Source organism: Eschscholzia californica, unplaced genomic scaffold, assembly GCF_041429995.1.
Source record: "Eschscholzia californica isolate CP2 unplaced genomic scaffold, dmEscCali1.0.p SCAF_1, whole genome shotgun sequence".
Lineage (NCBI taxonomy): Eukaryota > Viridiplantae > Streptophyta > Magnoliopsida > Ranunculales > Papaveraceae > Eschscholzia > Eschscholzia californica.
Window position 1 is genome coordinate 43,583,727 of NW_028238198.1, and position 20,509 is coordinate 43,604,235.

At 37.3% G+C, this 20,509-nt stretch overlaps 1 long non-coding RNA gene across 2 annotated transcripts; it reads right to left on the reverse strand.

The window, feature by feature from the left end:
• Positions 1–1,518: 1,518 nt before the first annotated feature.
• LOC147567022 (uncharacterized) lies at positions 1,519–4,551 on the reverse strand. Of its 2 annotated transcripts, none has more exons than XR_015230648.1 (4): positions 2,993–4,551; positions 2,718–2,908; positions 2,230–2,373; positions 1,519–2,106 (listed from the first exon to the last, which is right to left on the reverse strand). It is a non-coding gene; the product is annotated as an uncharacterized LOC147567022 (long non-coding RNA). The 2 variants fall into 2 exon arrangements; XR_015230649.1 differs by having other exon boundaries at positions 1,519–2,109.
• Positions 4,552–20,509: the final 15,958 nt, after the last annotated feature.

Sequence of the window (20,509 nt, forward strand, 5' to 3'; positions counted from 1 at the left end):
TTATATATGTTGTCAACAGTTTATAACAACTTATTAATTCATGTTGTCAACATAGAAGAGTAAAAAGGAGATAGTGGAAAAAAATGACTGTCTTGATAATAACATAATTATATATGTTGTCAACAGTTTAAAAGGTATTAAAAAATGTGTTTTTTTCAACATTATTATCTTTGAATGAGTTTTTTTTTTCCTATTAAGTTCAAGATTTTGGGGTTTTCATCCACTTTTTGTTTCAAATTTCCAAGTTTCAATTTCTCGATTGCATTTGTTGCTAAAAATTTTAATTTTTGAAATATCTTTCGACTATTATAAAAGGTTGACTTGATTTGCATTCCCATCTCTTATTGTATGTAGTAGATAATAGAAAAACGATTTTATATATACTCGATTTGAAGAACAAAATAAAATTGTTTGTACATTATGAACCATCATAATCCATTAGAAAACTTTCACAAGTTTTTACGTGATTTCATAAACTGAGCGGTATTATGGTCCTGAACAAACATGTCCTCAAAGATCAAATTTTGTTTTCTTATAAGATTTTGTTTTGGCGACTTAATTTTGTTTTTTCTTCAAATATTTTTGGGTCCTCTAGCATATGGTATTAGGACACATGCTAAGTCATTAACTTTTTCTAAATTTAACATTAATTGCAATTTCTCTCACTAATTGTACCATTTCCCGGAATTCTAAATTGAAAGGAAAAATGGTTTAAGTCTTATCACGTGCCACTGTAACGCATAATAGAAAATCCAATATTTTAAGAGGTAATTTCTAGAAAGGTCAAAATAATATTGAAAATGAGTAGAAAAGCACAAAACATTTGAAAATTATTATTCAGGTCAAAAAGTGTGCAAATACTAAAATACTCTTTTTTGTTATTTTGTGTAACTAAATTCTTTTATTTTTCTTTAAACTTTAAATCGATATAACTTTTTTTTAAGATGTCGGATTTCTATAAAAATTATATATTTAGAAATGATTTTTCATTAGCTTTCTAACAAGATCCACTTTCAATATTTTTTTTTTTAAAAAAAAAACCCAGAAAAAAACGGCGTTTTTTCCTTTACGATTTTCTACAAACGTGTTTGCAATAATCCGTTACGCAAACGTGTTTGCAACAATCCGTTCTGCAAACGTGTTTGCAACAATCCGTTACACAAACGTGTTTGCAACAATCCATTACGCAAACGTGTTTACAACAATCTGTTCTTCAAACGTGTGTTTGCAACAATCTGTCCTACAAACGTGGGTTTGCCTAATGTAAACTGCAAACATGTGTTTGCATAATGTAAACTGCAAACTGTGTTTGCAAAATATAGATTGCAAACATGATTTGCAAGCTTTACAGAATATAATCTTGGGTTGCATATTTTGCAAACTCGATCTGCAAATCAAGAATATAAACTAAGAGTGTGTATCTACGAAATCTTGAGTTTGGAATTGATTTCATCATTCATCATATAAAATCGAGATCTGGATCGTTAGAAAAAAAAACTAGAGAAAAGAAAAAAAAGATAGACCAACATCTCATTCATTTCTTGCATCAAGAGAAGAAGAAAAAAAGGACAACCATTCAAACGATTAATCGTTAATAATCCCACCAAGACAATAACAATAGTAGTTTATATAACATCTATAATCCAACATTTATAGCAAAAGCAACTAAAAAATAGCTCCAACCTCTCTATGCATTGCTAACAATGTTGTTGGAGAGCAAGTCAAGTCTTTCACACAGTCCTTGTCTTAAAGTAGCACATGTGCTCCGAATGTGCGAGTGACGTTGACGGAGAAAATGAAGGCCGTTCTTATCAATGAGCTCAGCAACATTACTTGCACTTGGAGGATCTCGCTTGTTACCAAACACAAGAAGCACGACATCTCTCAACTCATCCTCATTCAACATCCTATGCGACTCATCTCTAGCCTCAACACGATCACAGTCACTGTTGGCAACCACAAAGATGAGACCATGTGTTTGTTTGGAAGTAGGAGAGTTGTTCTCTGAAATTATTTTCAAGGCATTAACTAATGCTCTTAGTCGATCCCATATGTTCAAACCATAGAGTGCTTCAACTAGTGACTGCTGAAACTCGAGAAAGTCTTCTGCTACAGAATAATGTGTCGAATATATAACACAAATAAGAACTAGTACAAAAAATAGATATGTAATGAAATTATGGTTACCAAGTAAAAGAGTGACCATCTCAAAAAAAAAGTAAGACTGACCCGAATTGGCTTGGGTCTCTTAGTTTTGATGTATGGCCAGAATCTATCTTCGACAACAGATTTTACAAGACAACAAGCACGTAATCCTTCCATACCAGCAAATCTTCCAAAGCCACTGTGTTTCACTCCACCGAATGGCAATGACTACATAAAGAGTGACCATACATATTGTTTTTAGTGTGACAATAATTATCTACAACATAAGGCTCGGATATGCGACAACCAACAAAGAGTTGAGACTTGACTAGTGTTTGCTTCTTTTTCCTAAGAAAAGTTCAAACATGATATCGAGTCAAGGTGTGAATGTGACTCGTCGTGAATCAGATTTCAAACTGTGTGTTCTACTTTCCAATTTCTGACTCGACCAATCTTATTTGCTGAAAATGTGTGACACGGTGCTATCTTTAAGTTATTCAGTGAAAACTTATTTCATACTAGAACAATATATAAATATCTGACTTGGTTGAAGTCATTATTTGAAAGAGTACCTGACACATGTAGTTTGATGCGAAGTCATTAATTGCAGCGACTCCACAATACAACTGGGAAGCTATTTCTCTTGCCCGCCGCTGATTACCAGAAAAGACAGCGCAACCAAGCCCGTAATTTGAGTCATTGCAAGCTCAATAGCTTCTTCATCAGAGCTGAACTTCATTATTGGCATGATTCGTCCAAATGTCTGAAGGTAACCAAGGTAATTAAATTATAATCAGTATTTGTGGCTGAAAACTTGAACATTAAAAAGTCAAAGCAAAGATAGCACCTCTTCTTGCATCAACTTCATAGTATGATTGACATTTACTATTATAGTTGGTGGGAAGAACTGATCAACTGCATCTTCGCCTAAATTTCCAAAACCTCCTCGCCCGACTATCATTCATATGTTTATAGCTTCCATTTGTTCGAGTAATGGATTCAAATGTTCAAACAATTCTCAACTTATGATGGCTTACTAGTTTTAGATCACCTTTAAGATGTCGATGGGATAAAGAATTTAACTATCCCATGAGAGCATAATACATCAAAACATAAAATGAAAATAAAATCACTCAATTTCTTCTAGAGAAGACAATGAAATCTTTCATTTTAAGTCTCTTTGAACCAAAAAGTTCTAAAAAGCACTCATTTTCTCCAGGGGAACACTATGAGATATTTCATTTTCAATATCTTGAAACCAAAATACACTAACAAAAAAATTCAGGTCATGTAACTAAGAAACTAAGAACATAAAAATGGTTAAAATGCACAAGATTTTGGATACCAAATTATGAAACTATCAAAAAATTCAGGTCATGTAAAACATTATAAGAAAATTAATCGCACCCACATTCAGACAAAGGATAAGAAGCCCCATATACAAATCTCACAAGAAACAATAAAAAAAATCCCTAATTTAAAACCATAATTTCTGGTACAGACAACAAGTTTTCTTTTTTATTCTACAAGATCTCAACAAATAACAAAAACCATTATTAAAGTTTACCTCTTTAAGCCCAAAATATGATCCATTCTAGGTTATCGACCACGAAAATCTCGATCAATTTGACCTTGCGCGATTTGTTGTTTTTGTTTCTCAACAAGCTTATCAAGAGCTGATTGAACAACATCTCTAACACCAATTAATAACCTAGTTATGACCTCTGGATTCTTTTCATAACGAGATTCTTCAAAATTCTCTTCTAGCATTGCAAGGATCTACTCGTGATTTCGAGATCAATTGAGGTAGTGCAAAAAGAAGACGAAGAAGAACGATTAAAGAAGAAGAAGGATCAATGAAGAAGAAGGATCAGGGAAGAAAGAAAGAAACCCGAAAAAACAGAAGAGAAGATTTGAAGACGAAGAACACAAATTTTTAGAGAAAGTGAATTTTGATATGAAAGGGTATTTTGGGAACTAAAATATTAGAAAATGACCTGAATAGTAATTATCAATATTATTCCAATCCGAACCTCTAATTTGCCATAATATTTTGATAGAAAATGACTAAAAGTAAAAGATTTGGGCTTTTCTAGCTATTTTGAATTTTTTTACTACTCAAATAGTCATTTTCTCATATTTTAAGCCTTTCTTTTATCTTAAAACCACACGTTACAAACAACAGTGATTATCCAAGAAGTAGTGTTATATTATAATAATTAGTGGCGACTATCTGTTTAATTGGTATTCAACTAAAAAAAAAGTGCTTAATTGGTGCCTATACAAATGAGATGTTAGTACTCTATTAAAAACAAGGTCCCCCACATTTGGTTTCTTACCTTCAAAACTAGGCAGTATCATTGAAGTACCTATAAATAAAATGAAGTAATCCACGTCACTAAGGTGTTGTTTGTTTTTTTCTAGGCGTCTGAATCTGAATTGGTTGAATCTGAATTGACTGCACTGAATTGGTTGAATCTAAAATATTGAATTATTTTAAAAATTAGGTGTTTGTCTTATTAATCTGAATCATTTAAACTGAATTAGAAAGTTGACAATTTTACTCTTATGGGTCTTGTAAACAAAGGGAAAAAAAACCTAATTTTTCTTTGTCTTTAAACCAAAACCCTAATAAGTTCTCTCCTCTTTCTCTCCACAAACTATGGCTGCCTGGTTTGGATTCATCTCTCTCTACCTCTCTCTCTCTCTCTCCTTGTCTCCCTGTCTCTCTCTCTCTACCTTTCTCTCTACTTCTCTATCTCTATAATCGAATATCATAACCTAAACCTCGCGCAGATCCAACGATGGTTTGGAGCAAAATAACCAGATCCGGCCATAGTAATCACTGCAAAAAATAAAGCTTTTCGAGTTCAACAAGATCAAGAAACGAAGGAGTCGAACCAGAGAGTTGATTTTAATCAAGAAATATATGGGTTGAATGTGATAACTTCCCAAGTTCTTTGAACTTTCTTTAAAGTTTTTGAGATTACTAAGATATTCTCTCTCTAGAAAATACTAACCCACGCCAGATCCGGCGAGGGTTCAACCAAGGACACTCGCCAGATCCGGCGAGGTTACAAAATGAAAGAGAGTTGCGGATAGAAACCTGTAGAGAGAGAAGGGAGGAGAAGGTGGTGGTGTTTCTGGAGGTGGCGACTGTGGTGCTGGTAGGTGGTGGTGTTGGTCGGTGGGGTGGTTGTGGCTGGTGGTGAGAAAATATGGAAGAAAAAAAATCAATTTTGCAGGGGTATAAGTGTCATTTCCCTAATTTTAGAGGTTGGACTCTCATTTCAGATTTGTTTTAAAGTCTGAAATGAGGACGCCTTTATTTAGCCTATTCAGATGGTGAAGTAATTCAGTCTAGATTTCAAAATTTCCTAAATAAAAAAACAAACAGCTGAATTGGACTCCAATTCAGATTTCAGATCTGCAAAGTTTAAAAAACAAACAACACCTAAACATGAAGAGGATCACGTCCAAGCTATTTAAATCCGAACTGCTCTCACGAACCGACCATGGCATTTGTGCGTCACGTGCGAGCCACTTGAATTTTATTTGAAATGTTTGATTCAAATGTGGCCCCTAGTGTTATAACCATTTTTAGATTTTGGCCCTAATTGTGACCAATTATAAAATTTGACCCTCGTGTTCATGTTCTCTGTTATATTTGCCCCAAACTATTTACACTTTTTCCAAACTATATTCCTCAGCATTTCTTTCTAGTCTAGTCATTTTCGTATCTAAAAGTTGATTGTCAGTGTGAAGTGCCTCTTGGTCATCTACCAATGAGTCTGACTCAAACACACTCTCTCGCCGCCACACCTCTTCATACCTATCTCCTTCATTCCATACCCTCCCTCTCTCTTTCTCTCTCTCACTCACTCTCACTCCTTCACTTCTCCACCTTTACCTTCTTGGCTCAATCTTCCTCTCTATCTCCCTCTATCCCACTCATTTTCGGAAACTCAAGAAGATGCTCTCGCCGAACATATCAAGGAAACTCAAGAAGATGCTCTCATTTTCGAAAACAACAATGAAATCCGAGTTAATAAATGATTAAAAAGAATGAATCTAAAAAAGGGGGGTTTTGGATTTGAAGTTTGAACTTACTTGTGTAATGCTCCTCTAGCAAAGTTGTTAGCTGCATCTTATTTCCCACTAATGAGTTGCTCAAGATGAAACAACTAACGGTAAGTACCAGTACGAACTTTATTGATGACAGTTGGTTCACGATCTAAGAAGACGACACGAGGAACGTGCGTTCCAGCACCGGTTTCACCGAAAAAAGTGTTGAAGGCATCATCTCCTCCACCAACAGTTTTGTCACAAGGCATCTGTTCATCAGGCTGAAAATAGAACAAAAACCAGAATTAGGGCAACCTTTAGATCCATCAAAAAACACAAGAGAGAAGATGAGTATGGGTTAAAAGGGTACCTGAATGCCATGTTCAAGACAGTAAAGCTCCCAACAGGCGTTTCCAACTTGGATTCCAGCTTGACCGATGTGGATATGAAATATCAAATCTCCGATAAGGTTTCACACAAAAAGATATTAACGTCTAGGTGAGAAGTTAGGTCAAACTTGTTGTTCGTCTTGGTTACAACTACATGTATATATTTTTCAGGTTTCAGCTCATTGTGCAAACTCATGCAACTATTTTTGAACTTGTGCAATTTAACATGTGTTTAAATCTTGCATAATATGTGTGAAATTTCACAAACTACACTATGTGCAAAATCCATCCAATCTTACATATTGATATATTCTTTTTTGGAAAATTGATAAAAAGAGCGTATGTAGTATTGAAAAATTGTGCTTTGATACGAAAAAAATCGGGGCCACATTTACTAAGTCCGCTTCGGGCCTCAAAAAAGTCAGGGTCGACCCTAATTAAAAATGCACAATTTTATCACTTAAATGGGGGTGGGCGGATCCAAGAGGGTACGACCGTGTTGTTGGGTTTTGTATGTCTCTAAGAATACCCTAATCATCTAACTAGTGTTGGTAGCGAAATCTCAAAATCCCGACCAGTATTCGGAAGATAAGAGCTCCAAGTGTAGCTCCTCTACTTGAGACACCGAGTGTATAACTTGAACTCCCTCCTTCGAGTCAGCTAGGACCTTCTTGAAGGTTTAGATGAAGAACTTCTTCTTCTTGACTAGATAGTTAAGAAAAACTCTCTTTCTCTCTCACAGACAACTCTTTCTCTCTTTCTATAGAGAATGAGTTTCTGACCTAAGCAATTCAATTGGCTTGAGCTCTCTCTTCTCTTTAGGTTCTCTAGATGGTCCTTATATAGAATCGCCACAATAGGAATTAGACCCAAACTAGGATTCCATTAAGACACAAAAGGGGTTTTCCCTAAAACAACCTTTTAGGGTTTCCAGGGTGGCCGACTAGTGTAGCCCATTAATGGGCTTGCCTGGCCGGCCCACTTTAGCCCTTACCGACCATGATATGGCCGACCCCTTGCCTAAGTCGGCCATCTGTCGGCCATCTCATGGACGACCCACCTAAAGCCCATCCGGGCCTCCCTTTTGGGTCCGGATGTGATTATCTCAGTCCTGACTCCTCCAAACTATTGGACTTACCAATAATGGATCCAATCCATGTATTTTCCAATCTCCCACTAGTCAATTCTCTCTGTTCAAATCATCATTTGTGTAACCCTTGCAGGATCTAATCTATGTTAGCCGCGGATTACCAAAGTGATCCGACGATTGTAAGCGGCTTCTAGCTAAGTATTACGACCCCTAATTTGACCAGACTAGATGATCTTCCGAGTAAGGTCATCGTGATCCTATTCGCCAAATCGTATGCATTTTCATCTTGGTCGAAGGACATTCCTTCGGAAGGATACCATTTCTTCAGACCGAGAGAATATATCCTCTAGTCTCCCACTTGTACTTAGAACAAGTGCAATACTCGATTCTCATGTCTTTTCATATCTCATCTGATACGTCATATTTATCAGACTTTCTTGATCGGGAGCACTAACTGTCAAATCAAATGATTAACTCTTAATCCATTTGAGCACGACCATGCATTTCCAGTTGTCACTCCTCAAGTGGCCTTGAGATACTTTATCCTAACTTTCGTTAGGAAGACATATTCCATTCTTATACTCTCACTCAGCTTCATGTCTATCCTGCCTCACCTGGCCTCCGTTTTTATAACATCCTTTCACGGCACGGCGTTTGACGGGACCAAGGTTCGACATTCCTTACACAAGATGAGTGAGTACTCATGTTTTGAGGAATCTCTCCAATTTGCTAAATGAGAGTTATGCCGTTCATATCTTCAACTCTTGAAGCACTCTCACTTGGTGGGTTTCCAGTGTATCAACTTATACACCCATGAAGTTGACTTGAGTACTCTTACTCCCATAGCCCAAGAAACAACGCTATCTTGTCAATCTCTCATGCTAGTCTTCTTCAGTCATTGTTGTCCAACCGATGACCTGGACTAGGGGTGTTATAATGGATCGCTTCCATGTTCACTTAGTTGGGTTTCTTTCATTAGATCACATATCTAATAAACCTACCTGAACTTTCCATTATTTTGTAGTGTCGTCTAAATTCTAAACCACAATTTAGATGACGAAATAAACTAATTTATTTCGGATAACAAGAGTTTCATAAAAGTGATTTCCCTACGTAAACTCCTTTACGTGTCCAATTTTACGAGTCTTTTAGGGCAGTCTTTCATGACCCTAATGCCTTAAATCCATACATCTTCCATGTTCGATTTAAGGTGACAGTTTAGTTGTGGATTCAATCCACGAATCGTTTCACTTTGCTCATTATTATCTTGCTGAAGAACACCTTCGTCAGCCTTTATGATAATATCAATTTTCTTAAACTGAAACTAAAACCATCTAAGTTCTAATTTTACTTTCTTTTCTAGTAGAGTTAGCAACGACTTCCAGCATGAAACCCTTTTCATCTGTTTGTCCTTCCTAAAAGATTCTTATCTTTATTTTCGAAAGATTGCTGTTTATGACTTACTTCAACCTTTGCTTTTAGAGACTTTCTCCTAGATGCTCCAAGCATCTGAAGACGCTTTCTGTCATTTATGAGTGATTAGGTTCACTAGATTTCACATCATCTGACTAGATTAGAATAACTAATTGATTCGTTTGGTATTAATAATGAGACGAGCATTAGGTATCTAATTCCTTTAAGGGAATGTATTTAATTAAGTCAACTTTTCACTTTATTGCCTTTAGCGAAACTCACAGTTCCGTCTTTCTTATCTTCAAGGAATTTGGGACAGTTTCTCTTGCAATGGCCTGTGCCATCACAGTAGAAACACTTGGAATCAGAAGCGGCACCCTTGATTTTGATAACTTGTTTGCCCTTTCCTTTGCCCATTTTCTTCCTGATCTTTTGTTTCCCGTCCCTCTTAAATCCTTTGTCCTTCTGAACCATTAGAATTTTTTTCTTAGGTTCAACTACTACGATATTCTCTTCGGCTGTCTGGAGCATTGCGTGTAGTTCCTCCAAAGATTTATCCCATCCATTCATATTGTAGTGCATCATAAATTGATGAATTCCTACTCTCTGAAGCTACAAAAAAATCATGTATGTTATTAGGTAAGTCTTGTTTAAAATTCATATATACCCTAAACTCATAAAACTCTAAAGGTACAATCAAAATTTCACCCAAATAATCTTAACTAGTAGCTTAATTTATCAAAATCATTAACACTAACAATATTGTAATAGATAATAAATTAATCAAACTCAATTATCCACCTGAAAATCGAAATCAATAACCTAATAGTAGTACCCAAAATAATCAAAATTGAAGCATTGAAACCTTTAACAAAAATCAAAAAGAAGAGGGAAGAAACATTACTTACATAGATGGAGATAACAAAGCCTTGAATCCCTTGATTAGTTGATTTTGGTGTTGTTAAAAAACTAGAAGGTAAAGAAGTAAAGAACTCAAAAACCCTAGATTATTTGATGTTAATCTTGTTATAGAAGCATTGGAGTGTTAGAGAGAGATGGTGATGTTAAATAAGACGAGAAGGAGACATTGATGAACCCTACATTGCACAGTTCGTTCTCTCTCGATCCCAACCAAATTTTCACTCTCCCTCTCTCAAGTTGGAACATTCACGAGCAACCCTTTCCCTCTCTAGTTCTTCTCATACAAGGTAAGTGAAAAGAAAAATAAATCCCCTGACTGCTTTTAATGAAGTACCCCTTTCTCTTTATAAAATTAACCAAGCTGTCCTTGACTACTAGGGGTAGGAAAAAGATCCGGAAGACCGTTATCCGACCCGTTCGACCGAGATAAAAAGTGTCCATGGACACCCGATGGTCATAACGGTCAGTGTCCGACCGGCCCGAAAGAATTGGCGGACGGTCACGGTCAAAATTCTATGTCGAAAGACCGACCGCTAACGGACCGGTACGAGTGACCGAATAGGTTGACCGACTAAACTATCCTCATTTTTAGAAGTTGACCGTTGAATTTTATAGACATATGAATATATGATGATCGTTGGCTACAGTCATATAGTCCTCTGGAAGACCAAACATTAGTGCATGGCTTAATTATATCTTGTCAAATGATGATCAACTGTGTTTTTTCTTTTTTATATTTACTTTTGATTTCTTGGCTAAACATCTTCATTTGTAAGTAATTTTGTTTGTGATAATAAAAATAAAGTTTGAATTAAGTAAATTTATTGGAAAGTCCGGACCGAGACCGTCCGGTGTCCGACTGGACCGGTAAAATAAACGGTCTTCAACGGTCAATGGACAAAGAATTCTTGAGAGTGACCGTCCGAGTCCGCCCGAGTAAATAGGTGGTCATCAACAGTTTATGTCCGAGTCGACCGGTCCGATGAAGTTAGAGTCCGGTACCGACCGGTCCGGACCGATTCCCACCCCTATTGACTACAGCCAGGGGCAGTTTCCAACTTCATCCGCTCTTGGTTATGGGGCATTGTGGTGGCCCATAAAATATCCTTACGCTTGAAGTAGTTATGGGGAATTGTGACTGCATATATCCTGGAGTTTGAAGTAATGAGGTGCCTTCAGCAGGCGATATTTGCCTCCACCGCAATGGAGGTGCATCCGTGCAGGATTCAAAGCACATATTTTTTTGCACATGGTTACCTCATGTGTCATCTTTACGGGTAATCTATTTGGGTTAAATACCCTATCTTGGGGTAATTTTTAGTAAGTGTAAAATTAAGAGAATAAAACAAAAGAAGCTTCTTAGTACTTTATTATCTTTAGCTTAATCTCCCATGTCTCGTAACATAATTATGATATATTGCTTGATTTGTAACACTTTTAATGCTACTATCATTACAATTTATAAACATGACTAACCTACCCCAAATGCTTTTGTTATCGTCATCATAATTACTGTGAAACTCCAAACGCTTTTTTGAGGTACACCATGTCGATAATGCTCATGTTATTATCATATCTTTTAGTTTCGTACGTACTCGGCCGTCACTGACAATTTTTGTATCGAGCCCATTTATATAGATTCGAGGTAAAAAAAATTTACACGAGAGTAACGAGCACAAATGTAAAATAATTTACCTATAAAAAATAATAATAAATCATTGACGAAACAAATAAATGATGCTCTACTATTGTCCTAACCAAATAGAAATTTGTATAGAATTTTCTAAGTCCCCTAATTTGTATAGGGTTTTTACAGAAAAAGTTAGAGTAAATTAGAGATTTGAAAGTGGGGAAAGTGAGAGGTCTTGGCTGTTACAACTTAAAAAAAATGAAAAAATATTTTTAATGGAAGTTTTTTTTTTTTAAGAAAGTAGGCTTCGCCTAAATTTATTAATCAGAATCAGAATGAGTCAAAGAAATGTTGGATCTATCGATTTCCAACTGACATACAATGCACTCAGGAACTACCACCATTTCACTTGGTGTATTAAGATTGTTCCAACGATGTGAATGAGGTAATAAATGTGAGACATTATTCGCATTTCGTGGACAAAAAGAGAAGTAACACTCAGTCAGATTCCTCTAACTAGTCTTTATGTCAATAATATTCGATCGAATCCTCCACGGGATATCCTCTTCGGAGCTAGAACAATTTTTCCCGACATTTATTGAATCCCCTTTTGTAATGCATCTGTACTGATGCAAATTGGTTGCAGTTTTCATAGCTAGTAGTGCTTCCTTTGCCTCTGCTTCTAGTGTCGACGTTGCTGATGTTGAATGAACTAAAGCCATTACGAATTCACCTTTGGAGTTTCTGCAAACTGCTGCTATGTCTGCTCTTCCATCTACATACCCAACGTCGAAGTTGATCTTTAGCTCGTTAGGACCAGGAGGAGTCCAGCTTGTCCCTTCTCCTGGTGAGCTATTATGGGGGATATTTTGTAGTTCGAACTCATCGTCTAACTCCATAGCAACATTTATAATTTGTCAACTTCCATGGGGCTGTTCTCCAAAGACCAATTTGTTCCGAGCTTTCCATAAGTACCATAGTACACAAATACGTAGTGCGATTACCTTGTCATCCTCTTCCCCTGTTAACCAATTACATAAAATATCATGAAAGTTTCTTTCTCCTTCTAGCCTTAACTTTAATGGTGGGCAAATCCATGTTTCTCGTGCCATACGACACTTTCTAAATATATGATCGACATCCTCGTCTTCTTCTTTGCAAAACTAACATAATTTTGATGCTATTGGGTTAAATTTGAGAGATCTTTTCTTTGTTGGTAAAGCGTTATAAAGAACTCTCCAGACAAAAGTTTGAATTCTTGGGGCAAGGTTCAGCCTCGACCAAATCTTTTTCCAGGTTAAGCCATAAGGGAGTTTTAAAATTCTAGATGAGGTTGGCATGTCTTTCACGATCGATGTGTATAATGATTTCATCGTGAATGTTCCTTTTTCTGTATATATCCACACAAGTTTATCATCTATATCTCGGCCCGGTAAATTTATCGTAAGAATTGCACTTGTAGCTAATGGATCAAACGTCTCTTCTATGAACCTCTTCTTCCTCGATCCATCTATATCAATAAGTTCACTCAGATAAGTAGGACCAGTTTCGGTTTGATCCTCCCATCTTCTCCCTGGTTTGAATCCCCTCAAATTGGGTACCCAAGGGTCCTCCCAAATTCTAACTGTTTTGCCATTACCTACTGAATAACACATACCTTTTTGTATAGCTTCTCTCAATTTCAACATACTCTTCCACGTTGATGTTGAAAGAGTTGATGGTTTTGGTTGAAACTTCCAAAAGTCGATATGTTTAAGGTACTTGGCTGTTAATAACCGTACCCAAAGTGCATCCAGTTCTTTCTGAAATCTCCATACCAATTTCCCTACCTAAGCTTGATTAACAATTCCCATATTTCTTATTCCAAGACCCCCATCTTTCAGAGTAGCTTGTAGTCTTTCCCAATTTATGTAATGCATCTTTGACTTCTCTAAATTATGTCCCCACCAAAAGTTTCTTTGACATTTATCAATTTTATTAATAACTCATTTTGGTCCTAGATTTGTTGATAAGAAGTATATTGGAATAGACGATAGCTCACTCTTGAGAAGTATTGTTCGCCCTGCGTGTGATAACGAGCTTCTCTTCCACCCCGTAAGCTTTTTTCCACTTTGTGTGAATTAAAATCATAAGAGGATATTTTATGTTTCGCCTTTAACAGAAAATTCCCCAAATACACATCTTCAGATTCCATCTCCTTTACTCCTAGAGTCTGTAAAGTCATCTCCCTCTTTCCTGCATCGCAATTTGCACTCAAGTGTATAAATGATTTCCTATAATTTATCTTTTCCCCGAACAATCTGCATAGATATCTAATACATTCTTTAAAGAACTTATATTCTCGGTTGAAGCTTTTGCAAAGAAAAATAGATCGTCCGCAAACAGGAGGTGACTTACACTTAGTGCATAACGATTAATTTTTATACCATTATACAACCCATTTGTTTCTGCCTGAACCACCAATTTAGTAAGAGTTTCCAAACATAGAATGAATATATACGGACTAAGGGGACACCCTTTCCATAATCCTCTCTCACTGTAGAAATATCCCTTTGGTCTGCCGTTCAGTAAAATGGAGAAAGAAGCCGTTGTAACACAATTCCTAATAAGTAAATGGGTGTTTGCAATAATACCGTATCTCTTCAATACCTCTCCCAAAAAATTCCAATCAACTCTATCATATGCTTTAGCCATGTCCACTTTAATAGCAAAAGAACCATCTTTTACCGAAGTAGTAGAAAGTGAATGAAAAATTTCTTGGGCTATTATAATGTTATCCGATATTTGTGGACCCGGAATAAAAGCATTATGCACCTCCCATATTAGCCTACCAAGAAGAGGTCTAAATCTGTTCGTCAGGATTTTGGTAATGACTTGATAGAGGACATTGCATAATGCAATTGGTCTGTAACCGATTGGTCTTTCAGGACTCTGTTGCTTAGGAATTAGAGCAATATAAGTATGATTCAGATTACCAGGGAGCTGTCCTGATTCAAAAATTGATCGAATTTTTGTTGTGTCTTCATCACCTAGGACACCCCAACATTTTTTTATAGAAGATTGGAGAAAATCCATCTGGGCCAGGAGCTTTACACGCTTGCATCGCTTTAATTGTTTGCCAAATTTCCTCCTTCGAAGGGGGGATGCTTATCGCCATGTTTTCGGTTGCCAATAATGGGCAGTCTGTGATTGTCAAAGCTTCAGGAAATTCTGATATAGGTTCTGCCCTGGAAGCCCTGTAAAAATGTTCAAGAAAAAAATTAGTAATTTTGGTTGGGTTGTCCGACCACGAATGGTCGTCTAATTTAACTGTTAAAATATTATTTTTCTTCGTCTATTCAGAACTGATAGATGAAAGAATCTTGTATTCATGTCTATATCCTGCACCCAATGTCTCTTTGCCCTCTGTAACCAATAAATCTCTTCCATTTTTCGCAAATCCTTCAGTCTTTGTACAACCCGAACTTCATCATGAATGGCAGCCTGTGATGGTGGTTGATTTTGTATAAGTAACAACTCTTGTTCGGCTCCTTTAATTTTGTGGAATAGGTGTCCCACTTTTTCTCTACTCCACTTCTTTAATTTCTTTGTCAATTGTGGTAGATTTTGTATAAATCCTCCCCTTGCTGCACCCCAACTTCCCATCATCATATTGTCAATTTCTTAGTGGAACGTCCAATGAGCTTCGAACCTGAAGGGCATACACCCTTTAATCTTAGGTTTCGGGGTATTTAGCATAATCTGTGCATGATCACTATTGAACCTAGGTAAGTGCTTTACCAATGAGTCGGGAAATTGAATTCTCCATAATGGATTTATAAGAACTCTATCTAGCCTCTCTCTGGTATGTGAATTAACTTCTCTTCCATTTACCTACGTATACGCCGGTCCTGAATAACCTATATCAATTAATTCACAATCTAAAATCGTCAATCTGAATTGTTTTGTGGACCGTCTATTCATCCCCGGCCCTCCCCATTTTTCCATATCTGTCATAATTGCATTGAAATCCCCCATTGTACACCACGGTTCATGAATTTGATCATTGAAATTCCTCATGAAATCCCAAAACTCTTCTCTGTCATTGCAACATGGTGGTCTGTAGACCGATACTAGGCTTCATTGTTGTGTATCACCATGTTCTTTTATTCGAGAATAAATATGATTAGAAGAAGATGATATTATTTCAATGTTTACTTCATCATCCCAAAGTAGCCAAAGCCCACCAATCAAACCTATAGATGGCACAATATAATGATTTTTGTAACTCAATTTTCTTATCCAACTTTGTGACGATTTTTGTGATAGCTTCGTTTCGGACAAAAAACAATTGATTGTTTAATCCCCCGAAATAATGCATTTACAGACAGAATTGTATGAGCATTCCCCACTCCTCAAAAATTCCAACTTTGTATAATCATTGAGTTTGCGACCTTTAAGGGCTTGCCGCCTTTACCCCTTAAGTTCTCTCATTTCTTTGCTCTACGCGAGCTCTTTTAGCTTCCTGTCCTCTGTCTATCTTATTTACCAATTCATCTTCTTGAGTTCTCATAGAAGTCTTACCTAATGGTGCAGGGTTAATTTTCAAGTTTGTTGATATTTACCGCGCCATTTTTTCCATAATCCCTGATTGTTTGTACAGTGAGGAGTACTTTGTTCATGATCAACTTGTGCGGAGGTATCTAATAGTTTCTTCTTTGGTAGACCTCCTTCATCCATCCTTCCTTCATTACTCCAATTATTGCTTCCACCTGGTTTAACAATTTTTCCAGTTTCAATTATATCTTTTTTCTTCACTTCATAGACAAGCATTTTAGTATTTGCAATTTTATTTTCTTCTACTCTAGGACCCTGAGTTGACCCTGTTTGTTCATTAAGCTTCTTCCCTACAATAGCATTACCTGTAACAACTCCATCCGACAACAATAAGCTTTTATTGTTCGGATCTTCCCTTTCCCTGGGTCTTCCCACAACCTCGTCCCAGCTCTCAGTCGCATCTTTCTTTTTCAATTCATAAGACAAATCTTATACTCTTATTAGTTCTGTACTCTAGTTAAACGACCTAACAATCATTTGTGTAATTGTGTCTTCATCCAATTGATTGCTGCTAGAATTGCTTCCCAATTGGAGTTTATGTTTATGTAGGCTTCCAGTTATTAATGTATGAGAATCATTAGATATTGTTGATTCTTTTCGGGGCGTTAACTGGTCCTTTTCCTTTTCTGTTGTCATCATAACCTCCATTGGGTTTCGACTAAAATTGCGGTCTAACCTTTCTTCTCTAGCCATTCTTCCTTCATCTAGTTTAAAATTCCTCCTAAAATTTGCTTTCATATCCTCTACAAACCTTGGCGTTAGTAAGGTCTTTGCTTGTTCCTGTTTTTCAGTAGACCATTGATCTGAGATCGCTTATCTTACTTTAGCTCGGACTTCACAATCTACCATCACATGCCCAATCTTACCACAGTAATAGCAACATTTAACCAATTTTTTGTATTTAATTTTCAGAGTACACTGTTTGTTTTCTAAGAGATCGACAGTTACCTCTGTTTTTAAGGTTTTGGTTATATCAATGCACACCCTAATTCTAGATATCTCCCCCACTTACTAACTTCATCTAATGGTATTTCATGTGGTTTTCCTGTCAATGCTCCTATCTTCTTCACTGCTTCTATAGTTAGGTATTCCACAGGCAATCCATGGATTTGTATGTTAAGTCCGCATTCTTGAAACAGTAATCTTTAGGAATTTTATTTCTTTCACATCTTTCCAAAATCAAAAGTTCATCCTGCACATACCATGTCGCTCCTTCTGCGACCTTTTCCCTATCAATTTTTTATTTGAAATTGTCAACGAGATTTAGGGGCCCGACCCTTACAAAGAAAGAAACCAAAAAGGCAAGTCTAAGAAATCAAATAAACCATACTCTTACAACTCAAAACTGAACTAAGAAATATAAAAATAATGAAAATCTAAGGATGCCGCACTCTTATTACTCCTCTTTTGTCCTCCCGTATGAGCCTTTGTAACTCGTCCGGAAGTTCATTTGGTGTCATCTCTCTATAACCCACCTGCGAACTCATTTTGGAAAGAAAGTCTGCCACTTGATTTATTTCTCTATACACATGTATTATTGAGCATTCCTCTAGTCGTACCCATAGATCTCTAATTTCTCGGACAATTCTCATAATCTGCCAAAGGGGTTCCTTGTCTAACTTTGTCAAGATTAAGACCGTGAGGGTTGAATCCGTGGCGATCTTAACCTTGAGCCTGTTATACTTGAGGGCGAGTTTAAGGGCCAGCAAAACCCCTTGCATTTCGTGCATCGGAACTGATACCCGAGTTGTCTTGACTGTTGCAGCAACAATGGGGTCCCCCTCTGAGTTTCGTAAGATAGCCCCGTATCCGCCGCACGATTCAGTGTATGATCCGTCCGTGTTTATGATAACCTCATCACCAAATGGGCCTTGCCATTTACATATGGTGGGTGCCTTCGAATGTAAAGGAATTACCAGGTTCCACTTCGCTAATATCTGCTGGGTCTCACTTTATAATTTCGGTGGTTGTTTCCAAGCGACCACTTTTATTTTAACCTCAATAATTACTATTTGAAAGATAGTTTGTGGTGGTTTATTGTGTTTCCGACAGAACCTGTTATTTCTCTCAACCCAAATGTGGTAAATGTAGCCAGTAAACACCAGCCCACCCATTATGCCTAGCAGTGTGCTTCCATGAAACGTATTAACACACCATTAATTTCGTTGTCCCAATTTCCCGTATAGTTACGAGTCACACCCAGCAGCTGTAGTAAATCTGTCCAAATAGAAATCAAATAGGGACATTGGAACAAAAGGTGTTCATCCGTCTCCTCAGCCAATAAACATAGTGGACATTGAACATCAATATCCAGACCCCATGAACGTAGTTTTGTTTTCGTTTTTAAACCCCTCTTGAGTTCTATCCAAGCAGCAAATGAGTGTTTAGGTATACATTCCGTACACCATACTAATTTGGTCCATGGGATTGGTGTACCTTTTCGCCGAATATAGTTGTACGTGTCTTTCACCGCATATTCTCATGTTGAAGTGATTTTCCAGACTACCTTGTCCTCTTTCAAGCCACCTATTTCTACAAAAGGTAGTGAAAGGAACTCCTCTCCTAAGATGTGACGAACATGGTCAGTGAAAACCTATCTGCCATTTATTAAGTAGTCCGATACTAAGGCGTCTTCCCTTAAAGTTGTTGCAGAACGATGAAAATCTGGAAATTTATTAGCTAAAGAGCCTGAAGGGTGGCATATGTCTCGCCAAAAGTAAGTCTGACTACCATCATGTATGAGGTACTGAACCATAGTCTTTGCAATGCCTCTGCATTGTAGAATACGTCGCCAACACCACGAACAAGTCCTAGGTATATTCATGGTCCAGAAACTATTTCCCCTGATTAGATAATTTTTAACCCATTTGACCCAGAGAGTGTTCTTCCCACTAATAAGATCCCAGATATGTCTTAAGTTCATAGCTGTGTTCATCGTTTCTATGTCCCGCAATCCCAGCCCTCCCTCTGCTTTCGGCAGACATACATTCATCCATTTTACAGTCGGTCAGTTGCTCCCCTACTCAAGGCCTTTCCACAAGAACCTGATGAAGATCTTATTTATTTCCTTATATACTCGTTTAGGAAGTACGAAAACCGAAGGCCAGAAGGTTAACATACTTCCCAAAACCGTCTTCAGAAGTATAAGGCGACCTGCATAGGATAAAAATCGAACTTTCCACGATTGAACTCGTGACTGTATCTGGTTAATGAGTGGTGTACAATCTGCGTATGACAACCGAGAAGCTAGGAGTGGTAAACCCAGATATCGAATGGAAGAGTACTTATTTGAAAGCCGAGAATGAGGTGGACTGCCTCGATTTGTTCCTCTGTCATTCCTGCACAAAACATAGAGCTCTTGGCAATATTCCCTGCTAGTCCCGTGCCTTCGAATAGTTTTGTGATCGTCACCTGGAGGGCCTGCGCCGAGGCTACATTACCTCTTATAAAAACCATGAGGTCGTCCGCAAAGCAAAGGTTCGTGACTACTGGATCTCTGCATCGCGGGTATAATTTAAGTTGCCCATTTATGTATTCAAGCTGAATAAGGGTTTTCATACCATGGCGCTCCTTCTTCGACCTTTTCCCTATCAGTTGTTAGTTCAAAATTAATGAGATAAGAGTTTTCATAGAATTCGTTTAACCACATACGCCCTGTAGGTTTCCAAGCTCCCTATAGAATCTCTTTTAACACATTAGTATTCATTGTTCTCCCTGACATAAGTTTAATTAATCAGCCTTCTCAAGCTTTACTCTTTCATTGTGTTCGTTTCCCATAAGGTTTCCCATCAAAGCAACAAGTTTTTCATAATCTTTGTCCATTGAGATTGTCCCACAAAACAATACAGTGTTACTGCCGATTAGCTGCTCTCTAATAGCAGATTCCGGCGAGAGGATGATTCTTCTCAAGAATATCGCACATAACAGACGAAGAAAAAACCCTAGGTGAGAAAAATACCTTCGCATTTAATGGAAGTTGAACCCTAGACCTAGGGTGCACAAACAAAACAATTTCCAAACCGAGCTGGTACCCATCCAGTTTACTAATGTTACTCCTCTTTAACTAATCGGTTTAATTAGACGAAATCTGAAGGACTAAATGGGCTCCTTGTGGTGGGATCCCAGTGCGGGCTCCCTGCCCGCACTGACCCATCCACGGTTCTGCGTACATAATTGCTCTTCGAACATCTTCATTACTTTTATCCTGTGACTTAGAAAATACAACTTCTTAAGAAATGTAGAAACAAAGTAATGCACCGA